This window comes from Dendropsophus ebraccatus, chromosome 8 (genome assembly GCF_027789765.1).
Source record: "Dendropsophus ebraccatus isolate aDenEbr1 chromosome 8, aDenEbr1.pat, whole genome shotgun sequence".
NCBI classification, from domain to species: Eukaryota; Metazoa; Chordata; class Amphibia; order Anura; family Hylidae; genus Dendropsophus; species Dendropsophus ebraccatus.
In genome coordinates, this window is record NC_091461.1 from 111,837,243 (window position 1) to 111,857,496 (window position 20,254).

The window sequence follows — 20,254 nt, forward strand, 5'->3', positions numbered from 1 at the left end:
ATATGGAGGTAGCAACAAAACTCTCCAGACAGTCCTTATTGCCAACCTCTTCAGCCACCGGCAATCAAATGCAGAATAATCAGACTCTAGCATACTCCAGCTGCACTACAGCCTCCCCACACCCTACCAGGTCCCATTGATACCAGATTATAGTACTTTTTCTGTATTTCAGCTTAAGAATCCTGAAGGTTTGCCCCATTGGTTCTGTTTCTGTTTGAATTCTCGACACATCACTTTACTGATCAACACGATAAGCTTTTAGATGTAATGTTAATTATAGCAATCAAAATCATCTGACATAATTGTCCCCCATCAATTACTCCTGACTTACCGCCGTATCTAGGAAACATTAATTGCATCTGCCGGAGAGAGGACCTGGATGTGCTACAGGCAGAATGGGAATCCTGTGCGGTCCTGCGCCACAATAATTACAGTGTGTCAGATTATCAGAAGTGGTGGATTATCAGTAAAACATTAAGATGCATTTCAGAATTAATGCCAATTCCCATTCAGCCATACAGGTCCTAATCTAGGTGCAGAGTGCCCGACCTATGGAGTGTAAGGAGTTAAAGGGATATTCACATCTCAGCTAATATAGTTATACCTGTAATGTAGTGTCCCACTACGTGTTTTTTCTTTTTTTCTTACACCTTGGTAAAACTGTATCACTTTAGTGTCACAGGTTAGGACAGGAGGCCGCTGTACCTTACTCCAACCACTAGATGTCGCACTCACACATCGCAGCTGCAGCTAACCTTAGGTCTAGCTACACAAACACTTCCCTTTATAGAAACCACTTCCCTTTAGTTTTTGGTTAGTTAGTACCTGGCTACAGATCAGGCAGGACGTGTATATAGTTATTCCTTCCACTAGTTACTCAACCACTATGGGTCACTAGACAAGACAAGAAGGGAAACCAGAAACAAGGGAGTCTCAACCCTTGCCTACACTGTGGATTTACTACTAAAACAGGACAGTCAACCACCTTAGAGAAAGGGATGGATAACTCAAGACTGGACCTGCAGTAGAGCACAGTGCCAGCAAGCTGCTCTTTACTGACAGACGCTCAGCTTTGTAGGAAGGACACTACAAGCCAGCTCCACCCAGAGAAGAGACATGGGACTTGTACTACCCCAGTAGGACGGAAACTGTGACACCGACACTGTGGGGCAGAAGGCGGTTAGGTGAGATATTTAAGACTCATCCATATGTGAGTCAGAGGATTTCTTCAAACACTAAAGACACTTTATCACATCCCGACAGATTACATAGTACATTAGGCAAAGGAGACATCCTATCCGGTCCCTGACACCTCTTACCTTACTGTTTCTTCTGTCATCTCATCTATTTACTGGTTGGAGTATTATTGCTGATTATTTTTTCACTAAGTACCTGAGCACTGTTTATACTTGTTTTGCACTGAGATACCTTTTTTTAAGACAAGTTTGAAAGTTGTTTAAAGTGGGACTCCCTGCCATCCCTGCCCCTGCACTTGCACCTACACCTCGCACCTCACCTTAGTCTAAACCAAGGTCCGGTTGCCATGTGTCCGGGGATGGGTGTAACCACTCCTGGCCACCGTGACAAGTAGCCTACAAAACCGTCCGGCAGGCCCAACATCAGTTCCAGCAACCCGGGCCATGGCAGTAGGACTTGTCAAGATAAGTATTTTTGTAAATATGCTTCTCCTAATATGGCTGCTCTTTTCTTCCCATCGTTGATTGGTTGCTACGGGCAACTGGGCCAATTCTCTAAAGAATCTGTGAGGAAAGAAAAGTGGAATCTTATTGGTTGCAAGGGGCAACTGAGGCAATCCTACCTTACACCAGTTTGATGTTTGATAAATCTCCCCCATGGTGCATTTTTTTTTTCCCCGCAACATTTATCAAGGCAAATTAGCTAGATTTCCCCAGTTTATGCCGGGTTTACCATATCTCCGGGAAGAGGCTTGCTTTAACATTAGCTACCATTTTTAGCCGATTTATCATGAATGCAGCCGTGACGTGACGTCAAACTTCCGGCGGCTGAGCTCTCTTCAAAGTAAGCGTGCCCGGAGTACCCCTTTAATATAGAGTAAACTTAAAATGGATTATCCAGGATGAGAAAAAGCATAACTACTTTCTTGAAAAAACAGCACCACCCCTGTCCTCAGGTTGTGTTTGGTATTAAAGCTCAGCTCCATTCACTTCAATTGAACTGAGCTAAAAAACCCACTGTAGGACAGGTGAGGAGCTGTCTTTGGAAGAAAGCAGCCATGTTATAAGCCTGGATAACCCTTTTACATTGACAAAATACGTTGTAACTGTCCATTAAAAGAGTATTCCGCTCAGGTAAAAAAACATTAAAATCACTCCTCCTTTTTGAGACTAACTAACCAACGATTCATCTCATATTTGTTATTATCTTTGAAGTCTCATTCCCCCAGTTCTAAGCCTGCTGCTTTCTGCTGAAGACACAGAACAATGTATGTGAGCTTTTCACTCCGTTTTTGCTCTTAACCCTCTCCACCCTTCAGAGATAGCTCATGTAAACAGTATCCCTGGCCGGCAAGTTGCCGATGACCTTACTGTTATTACAATTCCAGCATCACAGAATCCAGATACAGCTGGCCAGGGACTGGTTTACATCAGCTGTCTCGGAAGCGAGGGGCAGAAGGGGAAGACTCACTCACAGTTTTCTGTGTCTTCAGCAGAAAGCAGAAGACCCAGAATTGAGGGAAGGAGACTGAAAAGATAATTACAAGTATGGAACAAACTCTTGGGGGGAGATTTATCAAACATGGTGTAAAGTAGAATTGTCTTAGTTGCCCCTAGCAACCAATCAGATTCAACCTTTCATCCCTCACAGATTTTTTGAAAAATGAAAGGTGGAATCTGATTGGTTGATAGGGGCAACTGAGCCAGTTTCATTTTGCACCATGTTTGATAAATGTCCCCCTTAGTCTCCAGGAGGGGGGGGGGGGGGGATTTTACATGTATTTTACCTGATTGGAAGATCTTTTCCGAGACTGGGCGTTCCCTAACCCGGCCGAGTCAAGGAACGGACGGTCTCTTACAATGTGTGAACATAGCCTAACACTGTAATCTGTATTTTCTGGAAAAGCCATGTATTTCCAATGTATAGGGAAACACCCCCCAACCCCCGAAGAATCTGCAGAACAATACCCACATTTGCTGCTCGATCTGCAGCCGAGTTTTTCTACCACCTGTAGACTCATCCTTATTCTCTTTGTTACAAATGGATAAAAACTTTTTCCTTCAGTTTTTTTTTTTTGCCTTTCACTTTTGTACCGCTTCCCAGAATGTTCTCCATTTATTTTGTCTCCTAATTATACAGATCTAATTCCCTCCATTGCCATTCTCTCTCCCCGTCTCTATTCGCTGCTGTAAACTGTAAAGTGCTCGTTCCTCGCACCGACCCCATTTTGTTTTACTGTTCGCCTTCTCCTCTTCCATTACTCCTTTTATTCCCGTACGACGCCACGTAGGAATAATTTTCTGATGTAAAAGCCGAGACTTGTGTCCTTGTAAACCTTCCTCCTCAGTAGATGTTACAATACAAATCAATGATTAGGTCTGGCCCGGAATTCTATTACATCCATTATATAACAGGAGTGTCATTTTATATTATATAAACTCCGAGGCTTGGAGGGTTATTTTGTGGCATTAGCCGGGTATTCATCTCATCTTTGATGCCATCTGCTAAATAGACAGAAGCAGGGCCTGCCTTGCCGCATGAGATGAATGGGATTAGTGGAGTTTTTTTTTTACTTGGGGAACAGTTCTAGGTTCCTTAGGAGAAAATAATGAATATTTTAATACAGTTTTGCTTTCATCGCTATCAAAATAAACTTCTGCTTCCGTTTGTCGGGAACGTACAAGTCATTATTATCCTTGGCTGGTGTGAAAAAACTGCATCTGTTCTTTTGTAGAAGGTGAAGGGAACAGGCAGTGTGACTGTGTCGGGATGATTTGCATTATACGTGGTGCATTTATAGAAGAGGGAAATTTTAGAAGCTGTAATGTGGCTGTCATTGTGCCGTTTGTTGTGGGACTGGCATTTAAAAGGTTAAGGGTAGCTTCACACGTACCGTATCGCAGCAGCAGGATCCGCAGCAGATTTGACTAAATGAATGAACACAGCATCAAATCTGCACCATGAAATCTGCAGCGGATCCACAGCAGATTTGGCAGTGCAGATTTGATACCGTGTTCATTCATTTAGTCAAATCTGCTGCGGATCCTGCTGCTGCGATACGGTACGTGTGAAGCTACCCTAAAAGAGGCGGGGCTTGCATTTCTGAGCAGTTTAGAATGCTCCCCGATTAAGCATGGGTGGGTCTTAAAGGGAGCCTGTCATCACTTTCATGCTGCCTTAGGCTGGGTTCACATTGTGTTTTGGCAGTCCGTTTCACGTAAGCGTTTTAAGGAAAGAATGGACGATAAAATGGATGCATTTGTGTATCTCTGGCCACCCCTCTGCTACCCCATCATCTGTCCCTCCGCACCTGCCGTGGCGCCACCTGCCCGCAGCTCTGCTCAGCTTGTGGCCGGAAGCTGCATTCTGCCTCCGGCCACAAGAGGCCGCTCTCTCCCCCCCAGAGCTCCAGCACAGGAGTGACATCACTCCTGTGCTTGTGCTCAGAGCCGGTGTAGCAGGCCAGTTTAACCCCCGTCCAGATTATACCCGGGTATAAAATGGCCTAGGCCAGAGTATACCCCGGGTATAAAATAGCCTAGGCCAAACTATACCCCTCCAGGCCAGAATATACCCCAGGGTATAAAATAGCCTAGGCCAGAGTATACCCCGGGGTATAAAATAGCCTAGGCCAGAATATACCCCAGGGTATAAAATGGCCTAGGCCAAACTCTACCCGGTGTAACAGGCCAGAGTATACCCCCAGCCCAGACTATACCCGGGGTTAAAATGACCTAGGCTAGATTATACCCCGGGTATATTTTGGCCTAGGCTATTTTATACCCCAGGGTATATTTCGGCCTAGGCCAATTCATACCCCCTCAGGCCATTTTATACCCCCATTAAATCAGTAGCAGTGAGTGATATACACAAGAAATACTTATTTTTTTTTTTACATTTTATTGGGTATTCGGCTTTGTCTGCTGAGTTAAGTGAGAAGCTACTGATGTAAATCTTAAAAATCTAAACACATAGGAGGAGATTTATCAAACATGGTGTAAAGTGAAACTGGCTCAGTTGCCCCTAGCAACCAATCAGATTCCACCTTTCATTCCTCACAGACTCTTTGGAAAATGAGAGATGGAATCTGATTGGTTGCTAGGGGCAACTGAGCCAGTTTCACTGTACACCATGTTTGATAAATCTCCCTCATGGTGTGAAAAGAAACTGGTTCAGTTGCCAGTGTGAATGGGGCCATAGGGGACATTTATTATTATGGGGTTTTTTTTGGCTAATAAAGAGATTTTGTGCACTTCATAAATACCTGTCCAAGACTTATTAAGGGTTATCAGTTATCATTGCCTGCACCTTTTTTCAATGTATGCAAGGGAGAGGGGGTTGTTCTATCAATTAGTTTTCATTAGATTTGACAAGTGCAAATTTTTATTTTTTTGCGCAAAATCCTACACTAGCGCAGCTTTGTAGCCAAGCTGTTTTAGACTGGGTTCACTCTGTGTTGTTGCAGTCCATTTTTTTTTTCCCATTAGATTTTGCTAAATGGATAAGAAAAAAGGAAGCGTTTGTGTGCCTCCATTTTGATCAGTTTTTCCATTAATCAGTTTTTCTATAATAAAAAAACGGATTTAAAAATGCATCCTTTTTTTTTAGCGTATACAAATACTGTGGTTGACCGCATTTTTGTGTACACTAAAAAATCTATTCTTTTTTGTTGCAAAAAAGGCTGAAAAAAAAAACGGAATCCAAAAAACGCGTAAATAGTGCAATAAATTTTGCAAGATGTATCAGGGCACTTGCGTCTAATGATGATTTTTGCGCAACAACCGTAAAATTTTGCACAGCCCATAAAAAACTTAACAAGAGTAAGCAGCTGTGTGTCCGAGTATAATAAAAAAACAAAAAACAAAAAAAATTGCGCACTTTTCAACAAATTAGAGATAAAGTGAAAAAAACTGTGAAGAGATAACATTATAACCTGGAGGGATATATTCTGGCCTAGGCTATTTTACACCCCTAGTATAGAATATATCACCTCATGTATACTGTGGCCTAGGCTATTTTACACCCCTGGTATAGAATGTATCCCCTGGGGTATACTGTAGCCTGGGTCAGAACTGAGAAAAACAGTGACATGATAACTTGGAGGGATATAGTCTGGCGGGGTATATTGTGGCCTGGGCTAGACTGTCCCCAGGTTTATAGTATAGCCTAGGCCAGGGGTACTCAACAACTTTTAGTGAAGGTCCACTTACCGGGGTCTATTGTGAGGTGAAGGTCCGAGCTGAACATCAGTAAGAAACGTGTTTTGTTACTTTTCACAAACGTTCAACTATTTACATACAGAATTGATGCTTATTACTGGGAAAACTGCCCCCCCCCTGTTGCTCCCCCAGTAGTATATAGCCTCCCTGTGAGCTCTCCCCCTGTAGTATATAGCCCCCGTGCACTCTCCCCCTTAAGTATATAGTCCCCCTGTAGTATATAGCCCCCCTGTGACCTCTCCCCCTGTAGTATATAGCCCCCTGTGCTCACCCCTGTAGTATATAGCCCCCCTGTGACCTCTCCCCCTGTAGTATATAGCCCCCCTGTGACCTCTCCCCCTGTAGTATATAGCCCCCTGTGAGCTCCCCCCAGTTATATAAAGCCCCCGTGCACTCTCCCCCTGTAGTATATAGCCCCCTGTGAGCTCCCCCCAGTAGTATATAGCCCCCCTGGGACCTCTCCTCCTGTAGTATATAGCCCCCTCTGAGCTCCCCCCAGTAGTATATAGTCCCCCTGTGCACTCTCCCCCTGTAGTATATAGCCCCCCTGTGACCTCTTTCCCTGTAGTATATAGCCCCCTTTGAGCTCCCCCCAGTAGTATATAGCCCACCTGTGTGCTCTCCCCAGTAGTATATAGCCCACCTGTGTGCTCTCCCCCTGTAATATATAGCCCCCCTGTGACCTCCCCCCTGTAGTATATAGCCCCCCTGTGACCTCTCCCCCCTGTAGTATATAGCCCCCCTGTGACCTCTCCCCCCTGTAGTATATAGCCCCCCTGTGACCTCTCCCCCCAGTAGTATATAGCCCCCCCTGTGACCTCTCCCCCCTGTAGTATATAGCCCCCCCCTGTGACCTCTCCCCCTGTAGTATATAGACCCCCTTGAGCTCCCCCTGTAATATATAGATCCCCCCCCCCCAGTAGTATATAGCCCAGAGACAAAAAAAACAAACAAATCACAACTCACATAACACCTCGCTCCCCCGCCGCACCTGTCTTCTTCTTTTCTCATGTCGGTCCGGCCCCCGGCTTATTCGCGCTCTCTGGGGATGTCCCAGGGATTCCCCAGCAGAGCGCGCACCAGAGACCTCAGTGTATGCCGCTGGCCTGTACCTCCGGAAAGTGCAAGCCGGCGGCATACACTGAGCCTACAGGTGCGCGCTCTGCTGGAGAATCCCCGGGACATCCCCAGAGAGCGGGAATAAACCGGGGGCCGGAGCGACACTGCCCCCAGCCCCACAGGCGTACTGACATCTAAGGACAGTACGCCTATGGGGCGGGAGGCAGTGCGGTGGGGAGAGGGACATATGGGAGCCGGGGCGGTTGGGAGGTCTGACCAGGGGTCCGGACAGCCGAGGTCCGCCAGTTGAGGACCCCTGGCCTAGGCTATATTACACCCCTGGGTATGAAAATATATGCCCTGGTGTATACTGTTGCCTGGGCCTGGGGTGAGAAAACCAGTGAAGTAAAAATACTATGGCCCGGAGAGATAGAGCATGGGCTAGGCTGTTTTACACCCCCAGGTGTAGGGTTTATCCCCCGGGTATACTGTGGCCTGGTTCGACATTAGATGGATATATTCTGGCCTGGATGGGTATACTCTGATCTAGGCTATTTTACACACCGGGTAGAGTTTGGCCTAGGCTATTTTATACCCCGAGGTATACTCTACCCTGGGGTATACTCTGGCCTAGGCCATTTTATACCCCGGGGTATATTCTGGCCTAGGCTATTTTATATCCCGGGGTATACTCTGGCCTAGGCTATTTTATACCTGGGTATAATCTGGACTGGGGTTAAACTGGCCTGGAGGGGTATAGTTTGGCCTAGGCTATTTTATACCCCGGGGTATATTCTGGCCTGGAGGGGTATAGTTTGGCCTAGGCTATTTTATACCCGGGGTATACTCTGGCCTAGGCTATTTTATACCCCGGGGTATACTCTGGCCTAGGCCATTTTATACCAGGGTATAATCTGGACGGGGGTTAAACTGGCCTGCTACACCGGCGTCTGCTCATCCCAGAGGGGCGGAGGGGAGAGGGTGGCAGGAGAGGGGAGAGGGGCGGCAGGGTGGAGGGAAGAGGGTGGCAGGAGAGGGTGATAGGAGGGCAAGAGGGGCGGCAGGAGAGGCGAGAGGGAAAGAGGAGAGAGGAGAGGTTGGCAGGAGACGGTGACATGACAGAGGTGAGCAGGGTGGCACGGTGGATGGCAGAGGGGAGCAGGGTGGGTGGCAGAGGGACGGAGGGGAGCAGGGTGGCAGGACGAAGGAGGAGGGGGTCTGGGTGGCAGGACAGAGGAGGAGGGGGTCTGGGTAACAGGACGGAGGAGGAGGGGACAGCGCCCCCCCCACCACGCATTTATAATACAGCGCCACATATTAGGGGTGAGTGGCCACTAATCAGGGGCGGCATTTGAACTTGTCACTTGCTGCCATCTGCAGCCACAGAACATACTGTATAAGGCAGCTGCAGGTCGGTGCCGCCATGTGTAAGATCTCTTTTATCTTGTGTTTTTGATCCATTTTTGCCACAATTTTCTGCAATTTGCAACAACATTGTGCTATCTTCTGCCAATTTCACCAAAATCAAGGCAAAAAATGCGGCTATTTTAAAGAAGTTGCGCAATTTGCAGCAAAATAGCCAGAAAATTGCAAAAATGCATTAAAAACAGCAAGTGTGAACACAACTTTTTACTAAGAATGGAGGTCATTTGTTAAGCTTTCTAATGGTAAGTCTCTTTGTTGCCCATAGCAACCAATCAAAGCTCAGCTTTCATGTTCCCAGAGCAATGTAAGAACTGAAAGCTGAGCTGTGATTGGTTGCTATGGGTCTCTTACTACAGCAGCACAATACATTTCCTTTGGTAGCCCATAGCAACCAATCAGAGCTCCCCTTTCACTTTACTAAGGCAAATAATATGTGAAAGCTGAGCTGTGATTGGTTACTATCTGGAAACAAGGATAAATCTACAGAGACCCCACCGGGTGTTTTTGTCTAGGCAGCGTATACTCCTATAGCCAGTGGCAGAGGGAAGAGCTGGAGAAGGAGAGTGACCAGCAGGGGGCGCTCCTGTGTGCTGTCCACCATTGTTGTAGTTCCCCTTTCCTCCTCACCTCACACAATAACGGTGAGTACGGCAGAGCGGCCATCTTTGGGGGGGGGGGGCAGAGCTGACAGGTACAGTGTAAGAGAGGTGGTGTATGGTGTTTATAGTGCCCCACATTATCATTATTACACACTTACACCCTTGCACACCTTACTATAATGTATAGAGACATAAAAAGTACACATTTTTGGCAACAAGAAAAACCTTTATTTAAGTTATTAAATTATTCGCTGTCGGCGGTCAGGATGTCCCTCGGAGCGTGCTGTGGTGGTGGCGGCGGGGAAGCCGCTGAGCACTTTCTTGGAGATGATGGCCAGGCATTTCCTCAGCTCCTCGGTACTGGTGAAGCATCGCAGGATCAGTCTGATGCTCTGTAGGAAGCCGATCAGCATCCTGCTGGTGGTTATAGTCCAGGACAATGTCGCACTCGCTGTGATGGCTTGCAGATCGCTGATGCTGATGGTGGAAATCCACGTGATCCGCTCACCGGCAGTAATGGTGGTGATCCAGGTGGCTGTGGTCATCCAGATCTCCAGGAAGCTGGTGAGGGTGGTGGTCCAGATGATCAGATCTCTTGTGCTGCAGATCCAGGTGATGAAATCACAGGCGGTGGTGATCACACTCACTGGCTCTACAGCAGCTGTGATCCAGGTCAGCAGGTCACTATTAGTGAAAGTTCAGCTTAGCAGGCGGCTGGCGGTGGATGTCCAGCTAAGCAGGTCAGTGAAGGTGGTTGCTGCGCTCTGAAGATGACCAGTGATGGAAATGAGGTCACAGGTGGTCATATTCCAGTTGGGCAGGTCTCCAATGGTGTTGTTTGGACTCTGCATTTTGATGGTGCTGGAGTTGCTACACTGCAGGTTGGTGGTGGTGGAATTGGGCCTCTGGAGGTTGGTGGTAATCTTCCAGCTGGGCTGCTCTCTGATGGAACTGCAGGCCAATGGTGATGTTGTCCCATCAATTCAAATCATTCGCTGCCGGCGGTAGGGATGTCCCTCGGAGCGTGCTGTGGTGGTGGTGGCGGGGAAGCCGCTGAACACTTCTTCGGATATGATGGCCAGGCATTTCCTCAGCTCCTCGGTACTGGAGAGACATCGCACAATAAGTCTGATGCCCTGTAGGGTGCCGATCAGCATCCTGCTGGTGGTGTTCATCCAGGACAACGCCTCACCCGCAGTTAGCAGCCAAGCGCACCTGTTGCAGCGACTGGTCAGCCAAGTGAGAAGCTGGAGGGTTGTGGCAACCCACACCAGCTTCTCACTTATGCTGCTCAGTGCGGCCTGCAGATCGCTGGTGGTGACGGTGGAAATAAACGTTATCAGCTCACCGGTGGTAGTGTTGGTAATCCAGGTGGCTGTGGTCATCCAGATATCCAGGAAGCTGCTGCGGGTGAGGGTGGTGGTCCAGGCGATCAGGTCTCTGGTGCTGCAGATCCAGTTGATGTAATCACAGGTGGTGGTGATCACACTTACTCTCTCTACAGCAGCTGTGATCCAGGTCAGCAGGGCGCTATTACTGAAAGTCCAGCTCAGCAGGCGACTGGTAGTGGATGTCCAGCTGAGCACATCACTAACAGCAGTCAGCCAGCTAAGCAGGTCAGTGAAGGCGGTTGCTGCGCTCTGGACATGACTGGTGATGGACATCAGGTCACAGTCGAGCAGGTCTCCAATGGTGGTGTTTGGACGCTGCAGGTTTCTGGTGGTGTAATTGGGCCTCTGCAGGTTCGGGGTAATCTTACAGCTGGTCTGGTCTGTGATGGTACTGTTTGACCACTGCAGGCCCGAGGTGATATTGTCCCAGTTGAGCGGGTCGCTGATGGAATTGCCCCAGCTCAGCGGGTTGATGAAAGGTTCAATCATGCTGAGTGGTTGTCTGGTGGAAAGACAGCCAACCAGGATTGGAACCAAATAACACAGGAGGTTGCCAAAAATGGCAAGCTCCCTGTCAATCCTCTCCTCTCTCTCCATGGACTGACGAAAATCAAAAGCACTAAAAATGACTATCAGTATACACAGGCAGAAAGCAAGGTAGTACCAACAGTGTAATCGCTAGTGAGTCCCTAAGAACAGAGATTCTGAGGCTCGGCACCTTCTTTAATAGGGCCCTTGGATGACATCACCAATTATGTCACTTACGTGATGTCACTGCTTGTCGTAGTGATGTCATGAGCATGCCCGGGCACGTTGTCAGGTTGTCATTATGGAAGTTGTTGTTTCAAGTTGTTGTTGTTGTTGTTTACAAGTCAATGGAAAAACCGGATCCAACCGGATGGCACACAATTGCATCGGTAGTTGCATCCATTTTTTTCCATAAAATGTATACGTTAAACATATAGGATAAAACGCATTGTGAACCTAGCCTTAGCTAGTCCCCCACTATACAATGTCAGATGTGAAATAGGCTTTTATGGCCTCTCAGAATGATGTAGGGTGAGTTCAGACATGGAGGATATGTTACAGCCCAATACATCATGGCATAGAGCTCCCAAACAGTAACAGGACCCTCTTTGTGCCCCCCATCTGTAGGTGAGCTGCACCTTGTGCTTAAGTCTGTAGTTAGCCCCTCTCTTGGTGCAAAATAACTTTGCACTTATGAACTGTGACAATGCCCCCCGTCACTGCACCCCTAGATAAATTGGGCCACTGTCCTCCTAAATCATTGTTTCCCAACCACTAGCTCTTCAGCTGTTGCCAAAATACGACTCCCATCATGTCCTGCCAGTAGTGCATAATGGAAGTTGTAGTTTTGCAGCAACTGGAGAGTGAGTTACTTGTTGGAGAACACCGGATTAAATAAACAGTTTTCCTAAATCTTTCTTTCCCAGTCAGTGACTTTTCAGCTGTTGCCAAACTATAACGGCCATTATACCTTGCCAGGGGTCCATATTGGGGGTTGTAGTTTTGCAGCAATTGGAAAGTCACATGTTAGAGAGCGCTGCACTAAAGAAACTGTCCCACAAGTGACTGTTTCCTAACAAGCGACTGTTAAGCTGTTGCTAAAATACACCTGCCATCACGTTCTGCTAGCTGCTAACAGGGCCCGTCACTTGCCCAGGTAAGCCGGGTGCTGACGCCGGCCCTGTGACTTGCGGTTGTACAACCCGTCCACATGCTTGTGTATGCAGCCTTGTGTATTCACCCTCGTTGAGTATACATTACAAGGCGTATGCAGCCCTGAAAACCCTGAGGCCCCCAGGGCAATAGGAAAAATGGCATTTACAATATGTTTAGTCCTTGCTTCACATCTTTAAAAAATGGTTTTTAAATCACCTGGTGTCAATAAGTTAAACTTTTTTGTAACCTATTTCTGTATTTAAAAAAGTCCAGTACTTATCAGCTGCTGTATGTCCTGCAAGAAGCGTCAGCGGATTAAATGTAACTTGGGCCCAGCCTGGGCCCCCAGTACGGCTGAACCACCCCGCTAGCAGTGGCGAAAGCGCAATATTCTTCCGATAAAGGAGGACACAATCTAGCCCTGGACCGTTACTGAAATGCAGAAAGGTGGGGAGCAGGCACAGAGAGGCATTACAGGCCTAGGCCCTGCTAGTGATGTCATGATACCAGCTTTTTTATTTCGATACTCGATACCAGTTCGATACCTCAAAAAAAAAATACAAATATACCTCCTTGTGCACAACAACTATCATAGCCGCAGTCTGGGGGGAGGTTGTGCACAAGTAGGTATGCTAGGAGTTGTAGTACACAAGGAGGTATGCTAGGAGTTGTAGTGCACAAGGAGGTATGCTGGGAGTTGCAGTGTTGCAGCAGCTCAGCAGCAGGGTTCTTGAGACTTGTAGTCCTGACAGCCCCACACTGTGCATGTTGACATGGCTGCAGCTGCACGCAATGACAGCACCCTCCTCTCCTGACATCCTCTGTGCTGCTGTGACCCCTTTATAAGATCAGCACCCTCCTCTCCTGACATCCTCTGTGCTGCTGTGACCCCTTTATAAGATCAGCACCCTCCTTTCCTGACATCCTCTGTGCTGCTATAACCCCCCTAAAAGATCAACACCCTCCTCTCCTGACATCCTCTGTGCTGCTGGGACCTCCCCTATAAGATCACAACCCACCTCTCCTGACATCCTCTGTGCTGCTGTGATCTCCCCTATAAGATCAGCCCCCTCCTCTCCTAACATCTTCTGTGCTGCTGTGACCTCTCCTATAACATTAGCACCCTCCTCTCCTGACATCCTCTGTGCTGCTGTGACCTCTCCTATAAGATCAGCACCCTCCTCTCCTGACATCATCTGTGCTGCTGTGACCTCCCCTATAACATCAGCACTCTCCTCTCCTGACATCCTCTGTGCTGCTGTGAGGCCTCTATAAGATCAGCACCCTCCTCTCCTGACATCCTCTGTGCTGCTGTGACCTCTCCTATAAGATCAGCACCCTCCTCTCCTGACATCTTCTGTGCTGCTGTGACCTCTCCTATAACATCAGCACTCTCCTCTCCTGACATCCTCTGTGCTGCTGTGAGGCCTCTATAAGATCAGCACCCTCCTCTCTTGACATCCTCTGAGCTGAAAAATAGCCTAGGCCAGAATATATCCCTCCATAATGTTATCTCTTCACAGTTTTTTTTCACTTTATCTCTAATTTGTTGAAAAGTGCGCAGTTTTTTTCGTTTTTTTTTTTTTTATTATACTCGGAAACACAGATGCTTCCTCTTGTTAAGTTTTTTAATCCGTTTTTTTTATTATGGAATGGAAAAACTGATTAATGGAAAAACTGATCAAAATGGAGGCACACAAACGTTTCCTTTTTTCTTATCTATTTTGCAAAAAACTAATGGAAAAAAAAATGGACTGCAACAGCACAGAGTGAACCCAGTCTAAAACAGCTTGGCTACAAAGCTGCGCTAGTGTAGGATTTTGCGCAAAAAAAAATTTGCACTTGACAATTCTAATGAAAACTAGTTAATAGAACAACCCCCTCTCCCTTGCATACATTGAAAAAAGGTGCAGCCAATGATAACTGATGTAAAATGGCGCAAAACCATAATAAGTCTTGGACAGGTATTTATGAAGTGCACAAAGTCTCCTCATTACCCAATAAAATGTAAAAAAAAATTAAGTATTTCTTTTGTATATCACTCACTGCTACTGATTTCATGGGGGTATAAAATGACCTAGGCCAAAATATACCCCGGGGTATAATCTAGCCTAGGCCATTTTAACCCCGGGTATAGTCTGGCCTGTTACACCGGGAGAGAGGATGCGGGACGCAGGACCTGCTGTGGTGCATTGAGGTGAGTATAACTGTTTGTTGTTTTATACAGAGAGCCTGGGGAAATGCCTACAGGGGGGGGATCTAACAGGGAATATGGCTGCATATGGGGGGGATCTAACAGGGGAGATGGCTGCATATGGGGGGGATCTAACAGGGGAGATGGCTGCATATGGGGGGATCTAACAGGGGAGATGGCTGCATATGGGGGGGATCTAACAGGGGAGATGGCTGCATATGGGGGGATCTAACAGGGGAGATGGCTGCATATGGGGGGGATCTAACAGGGGAGATGGCTGCATATGGGGGGATCTAACAGGGGAGATGGCTGCATATGGGGGGATCTAACAGGGGAGATGGCTGCATATGGGGGATCTAACAGGGAATATGGCTGCATATGGGGGGGGGATCTAACAGGGAATATGGCTGCATAGGGGGAATCTAACAGGGGAGATGGCTGCATATGGGGGGGATCTAACAGGGGAGATGGCTGCATATGGGGGGATCTAACAGGGGAGATGGCTGCATATGGGGGGGATCTAACAGGGAATATGGCTGCATAGGGGGAATCTAACAGGGAATATGGCTGCATATGGGGGGGATCTAACAGGGGAGATGGCTGCATATGGGGGATCTAACAGGGGAGATGGCTGCATATGGGGGGATCTAACAGGGGAGATGGCTGCATAAGGGGGGATCTAACAGGGGAGATGGCTGCATATGGGGGGGATCTAACAGGGAATATGGCTGCATATGGGGGGGATCTAACAGGGGAGATGGCTGCATATGGGGGGGATGTAACAGGGGAGATGGCTGCATGGGGGGGATCTAACAGGGGAGATGGTTGCATATGGGGGGGATCTAACAGGGGAGATGGCTGCATATGGGGGGGATCTAACAGGGGAGATGGCTGCATAGGGGGGATCTAACAGGGGAGATGGCTGCATATAGGGGGAATCTAACAGGGGAGATGGCTGCATGGGGGGGATCTAACAGGGGAGATGGCTGCATATGGGGGGATCTAACAGGGGAGATGGCTGCATATGGGGGGATCTAACAGGGGAGATGGCTGCATATGGGGGGATCTAACAGGGGAGATGGTTGCATATGGGGGATCTAACAGGGGAGATGGCTGCATATGGGGGGGATCTAACAGGGGAGATGGCTGCATATGGGGGGATCTAACAGGGAGATGGCTGCATATGGGGGGATCTAACAGGGGAGATGGCTGCATATGGGGGGGATCTAACAGGGGAGATGGCTGCATATGGGGGGAATCTAACAGGGGAGATGGCTGCATATGGGGGATCTAACAGGGGAGATGGCTGCATAGGGGGGATCTAACAGGGGAGATGAACCCATATGGGGGGGATCTAACAGGGGAGATGGCTTCATATGGGGGGGATCTAACAGGGGAGATGGCTGCATAGAGGGGATCTAACAGAGGAGATGGCTGCATGAGAGGGGGTAAGGGGGGGGGGGTCCTACAGAGGGTAGATGCCTAAATCGGGGTGAGGGGGCTAAATCATAGTGGCGATGCCTACATAGCAGGTGAGTAGGGCTAACTAACAGAGAAGATGTCTAAAAGAGGCAGGGGGCTAACTACCAGGGAGAGTGCCTACCATGGGGATGCTATCTGCTGGGGGGCTAACTAACTACCTAAACTGCCATGTCTCCCACATTGGGGGTTACTATATATAGGGGGGATGTTTAACTATCAGGGAGATTACTTACAGGGGTTATGGCTAAATGCCTAAGGGGGTGGGAGCTAACGGGGGATTACCTAAAGAGGGAATACTACATACTGGTGGGCTTACTGTTGGGGGGATCCCTACCTGCTACGTGCTGTGGAGATTAGCTACATTACGGGCAACCTGCACAGAGAGGCCTAACTTCTATACAGATGCACACAGGGGGTCTGTGGACACTATTACTATATGGGGGTACAGCAGGGGATCCTACATACAGGGGGCAATCCACATACCTACTGACTTTACTGCAGATGACACAAATAAAGTGGAAGTTGTTGAAAAAGTGCGGAGCCTAAGATGTTTCTCTGGCAGGTTCAGAAGAGATGAATTGTAGCTGCAAGAAATCATCATGGTGGTCTGGGCCGGATGGAGGATGAAAAGGAAAGTGACGCCTCAGAACAAAGAAGACGTCACCTGTGAGCCACTAAATGCCTTTTTTTTTTTTTTTGCTTCAAATTGAAAAGGGTTGAATAACAGTGCTCTATGCCATAGTACACACACTGCTTCTCCCTAGTAACAAACCTTTGCCCCCCCCCAGCACCACCTTGGGTTGGGGGGTGGGGGTTCGGGGTAGGGTGCGTCACATTTAGCAAGATTCGCCCTGTAGTTAAAATTACCTATATAGTCTCCTATATAGCAGTACAACCATCCAGGACACAGTCTCCTATATAGCAGTAGAACCATCCAGGACACAGGCTCCTATATAGCAGTAGAACCATCCAGGACACAGGCTCCTATATAGCAGTAGAACCAGCCAGGATACAGTCTCCTATATAGCAGTAGAACCAGCCAGGACACAGGCTCCTAAATAGCAGTGCTTCTCAAACTGTGAGGCGGGCCTCACCAGTGAGGCGCCCCCTAGTTGTTGGTGAGGCCCAGCTGGGGAGCCAGTTTTCACAAAAGTAACTATGATCTGCACAGTCCTTTTGCTGTTTGAAAAAAATCTCCATTTTAGCAACATTGTTAATTTATTTTGTACTTGCTTAATTAGCATATAGAGCTTAGGAGATAGATGAAAGGTAGCCCTAGTATTATTTTCAGCTTTTAAATGGCCTTTACCACAGATGGTGAGGCCCAGGCATCCTCTTGGTGAGGCCCAGACACTGCAGTCAATAGGAAAAGTTTGAGAAGCACTGCTATAAAGGAGTGTAGAACCATCAAGGACACAGTCTCCTATATAGCTGACAATGCAGCCAGGGCACAGTCTCCTATATAGCTGATGATCCAGCCAGGATACAGTCTCCTATATAGCTGATGATCCAGCCAGGGCACAGTCTCCTATATAGCTGATGATCCAGCCAGGATACAGTCTCCTATACAGCAGTAGAACCATCCAGGACACAGTCTCCTATATAGCTGATGATCCAGCCAGGGCACAGTCTCCTATATAGCTGATGGTCCAGCCAGGACACAGTCTCCTATATAGCTGATGGTCCAGCCAGGGCACAGTCTCCTATATAGCTGATGGTCCAGCCAGGACACAGTCTCCTATATAGCTGATGGTCCAGCCAGGGCACAGTCTCCTATATAGCTGGCAAACCAGACAGGACACAGTCTCTTATATAGCTGGCAAACCAGGCAGGACACAGTCTCCTATACAGCAGTAGAACAATCCAGGACACAGTCTCCTATATAGCAGTAGAACCATCCAGGACACAGTCTCCTATATAGCTGATGGTCCAGCCAGGGCACAGTCTCCTATATAGCTGATGGTCCAGCCAGGGCACAGTCTCCTATATAGCTGATGGTCCAGCCAGGGCACAGTCTCCTATATAGCTGATGGTCCAGCCAGGGCACAGTCTCCTATATAGCTGGCAAACCAGGCAGGACACAGTCTCCTATATAGTTGGCAAACCAGCCAGGACACAGTCTCCTATATAGCTGATGGTCCAGCCAGGGCACAGTCTCCTATATAGCTGACGATCCAGCCAGGGCACAGTCTCCTATATAGCTGATGATCCAGCCAGGACACAGTCTCCTATATAGCTGACTATCCAGGACACAGTCTCCTATATAGCTGACTATCCAGGACACAGTCTCCTATACAGCTGGTGAATCACCCAGTACACAGTCTCCTATCCAACTGGCCTGTTTGTGGACCCTTTAAATGTCTCCTTTTACACCCTCATTTCCCTTCTCTTTTACAGTTATGGAGCTAGCCCGATGTGACACCTCTCTCCACTTATCTTCTATTCTATGGCTTTTTCCACTTAATCCAGGAATTCATTGCAGGACATTAATTACAGTTCCAGTTCCGATACAGAATTGCTGAATAGCTGCCATTCATCCAGGTGACAATCTTTGGCTGCGCATGTTCTTGTACAGAAACATTTCAAACCCCATTTAAAAAAAAAAAAAAATGTAATTAGTCCTGGAGGAACAATATTATTTAAGACGCTGGTATTTATTACCCGGCGGCCCGGCTTCTGTGTTTTACACAACACTATTATGCCCAATGAAATAATAAATTCAGCTGAATAGGTTTTGTATGTTTTGTGCTTTTTGTACATAATTACAAAATGTTTTACATTATTGTTTTAAGATGAGATTAATTGTTAGAGCGGAAAGGAAACTCAGAATGGCTACAAATATCTGGCGAATATTAGTGATTAAAGCGTCTACGGGGAAGAGGTACCATAGATAGAGAACTTGGAGGCCATGGGCAGTATCCGTGTTTTCCTGGCAGCCAACTTCTCTCGCCACCGGTAAAGTTGATCGAACCTCGGAAAATCGAAGGTTCAATCGAACTCGAACATTCCCGGATCTTCCGTATTAGATTGCTGATGCCTTCCCGATCCATGGGGAAGGAGGAGAGTGCCCGGGGACCGCCTGGAATTCCGGGATTCAGCCTATTACCTAGGCTGAATCCCAGGATTCAAGGTGGTCCCCGGCACGCTCCTCCTTCCCCATGGATCGGGAAGGCATCAACAATCTAATATGGAAGGTCCGGGAATGTTCGAGTTCGATCGAACCTACGATTTTCCGAGGTTCGATCAACTCTAGCCACTGGCAATCAAATGCCGAGCGTTCGGGTTCAAGGAACATTGCTAAACCTGGACAGTTTTGCAAATCCGCTCAACATTACTACTGACCAATCAGTGGAACAAGCGAAGATTACCAACCACCGAACATTCCTCTCCCCAATCTGTGTCTATGAGACCTTGAAGGACACTTCTATTGGGAGTCCTTCCAGGTCACGTGACACAGCTCCCAGCTCATTCTTCTGATCAGTCACGATCTAAATATTTTTACTGACCGATGAAAACTTTTTATATGTCTTTGTGACATATCAAAAGTTTTTTTTAATAACAGGTATACTTTAGCCCCCACCACCAATGGTGTACATCATGGGTCTCCAAACTGCAGCCCTCCAGCTGTTGCAAAACCACAACCTTGGTTGAACTTGATGGACATGTGTCTTTTTTCAACCGTATTAACTATGTAACTATGTAACTAATTCCCATCATGCCTGGACAGCTAAAGCTTTGGATTTGGCTGTCCAGGCATCATGGGAAATGTAGTATTGCAACAGTTAGAAGGCCGCCATTTGGATTCCCATGGTGTACATAGACATTTGGGGGCCCCATACCAAAGAAAATGGATGTAGATCTGTAGCATCTGTAGATGGTTTTATTGCCCCTTTATCAGTACAAAGCGGGGGGATGGCCGGCTGTTGAGAGGTCTATCATTGTGAAACCAAAGAGATAATGTTCCCCTTGAGCATCATGAAGATGTATGAATACTTACAGGCCATT

The 20,254-nt window shown here is 47.5% G+C and overlaps 2 long non-coding RNA genes across 2 annotated transcripts in view; one reads left to right on the forward strand and one right to left on the reverse strand.

The window, feature by feature from the left end:
* The window catches only part of LOC138798832 (uncharacterized), a 104,211-nt gene that overhangs the window by 50,719 nt on the left and 33,238 nt on the right, over nt 1-20,254 (reverse strand). The window lies entirely within an intron of this gene.
* On the forward strand, nt 9,444-18,945 carry LOC138798833 (uncharacterized). The gene is made up of 3 exons (XR_011364180.1): nt 9,444-9,541; nt 16,812-16,915; nt 18,647-18,945. It is a non-coding gene; the product is annotated as an uncharacterized lncRNA (long non-coding RNA).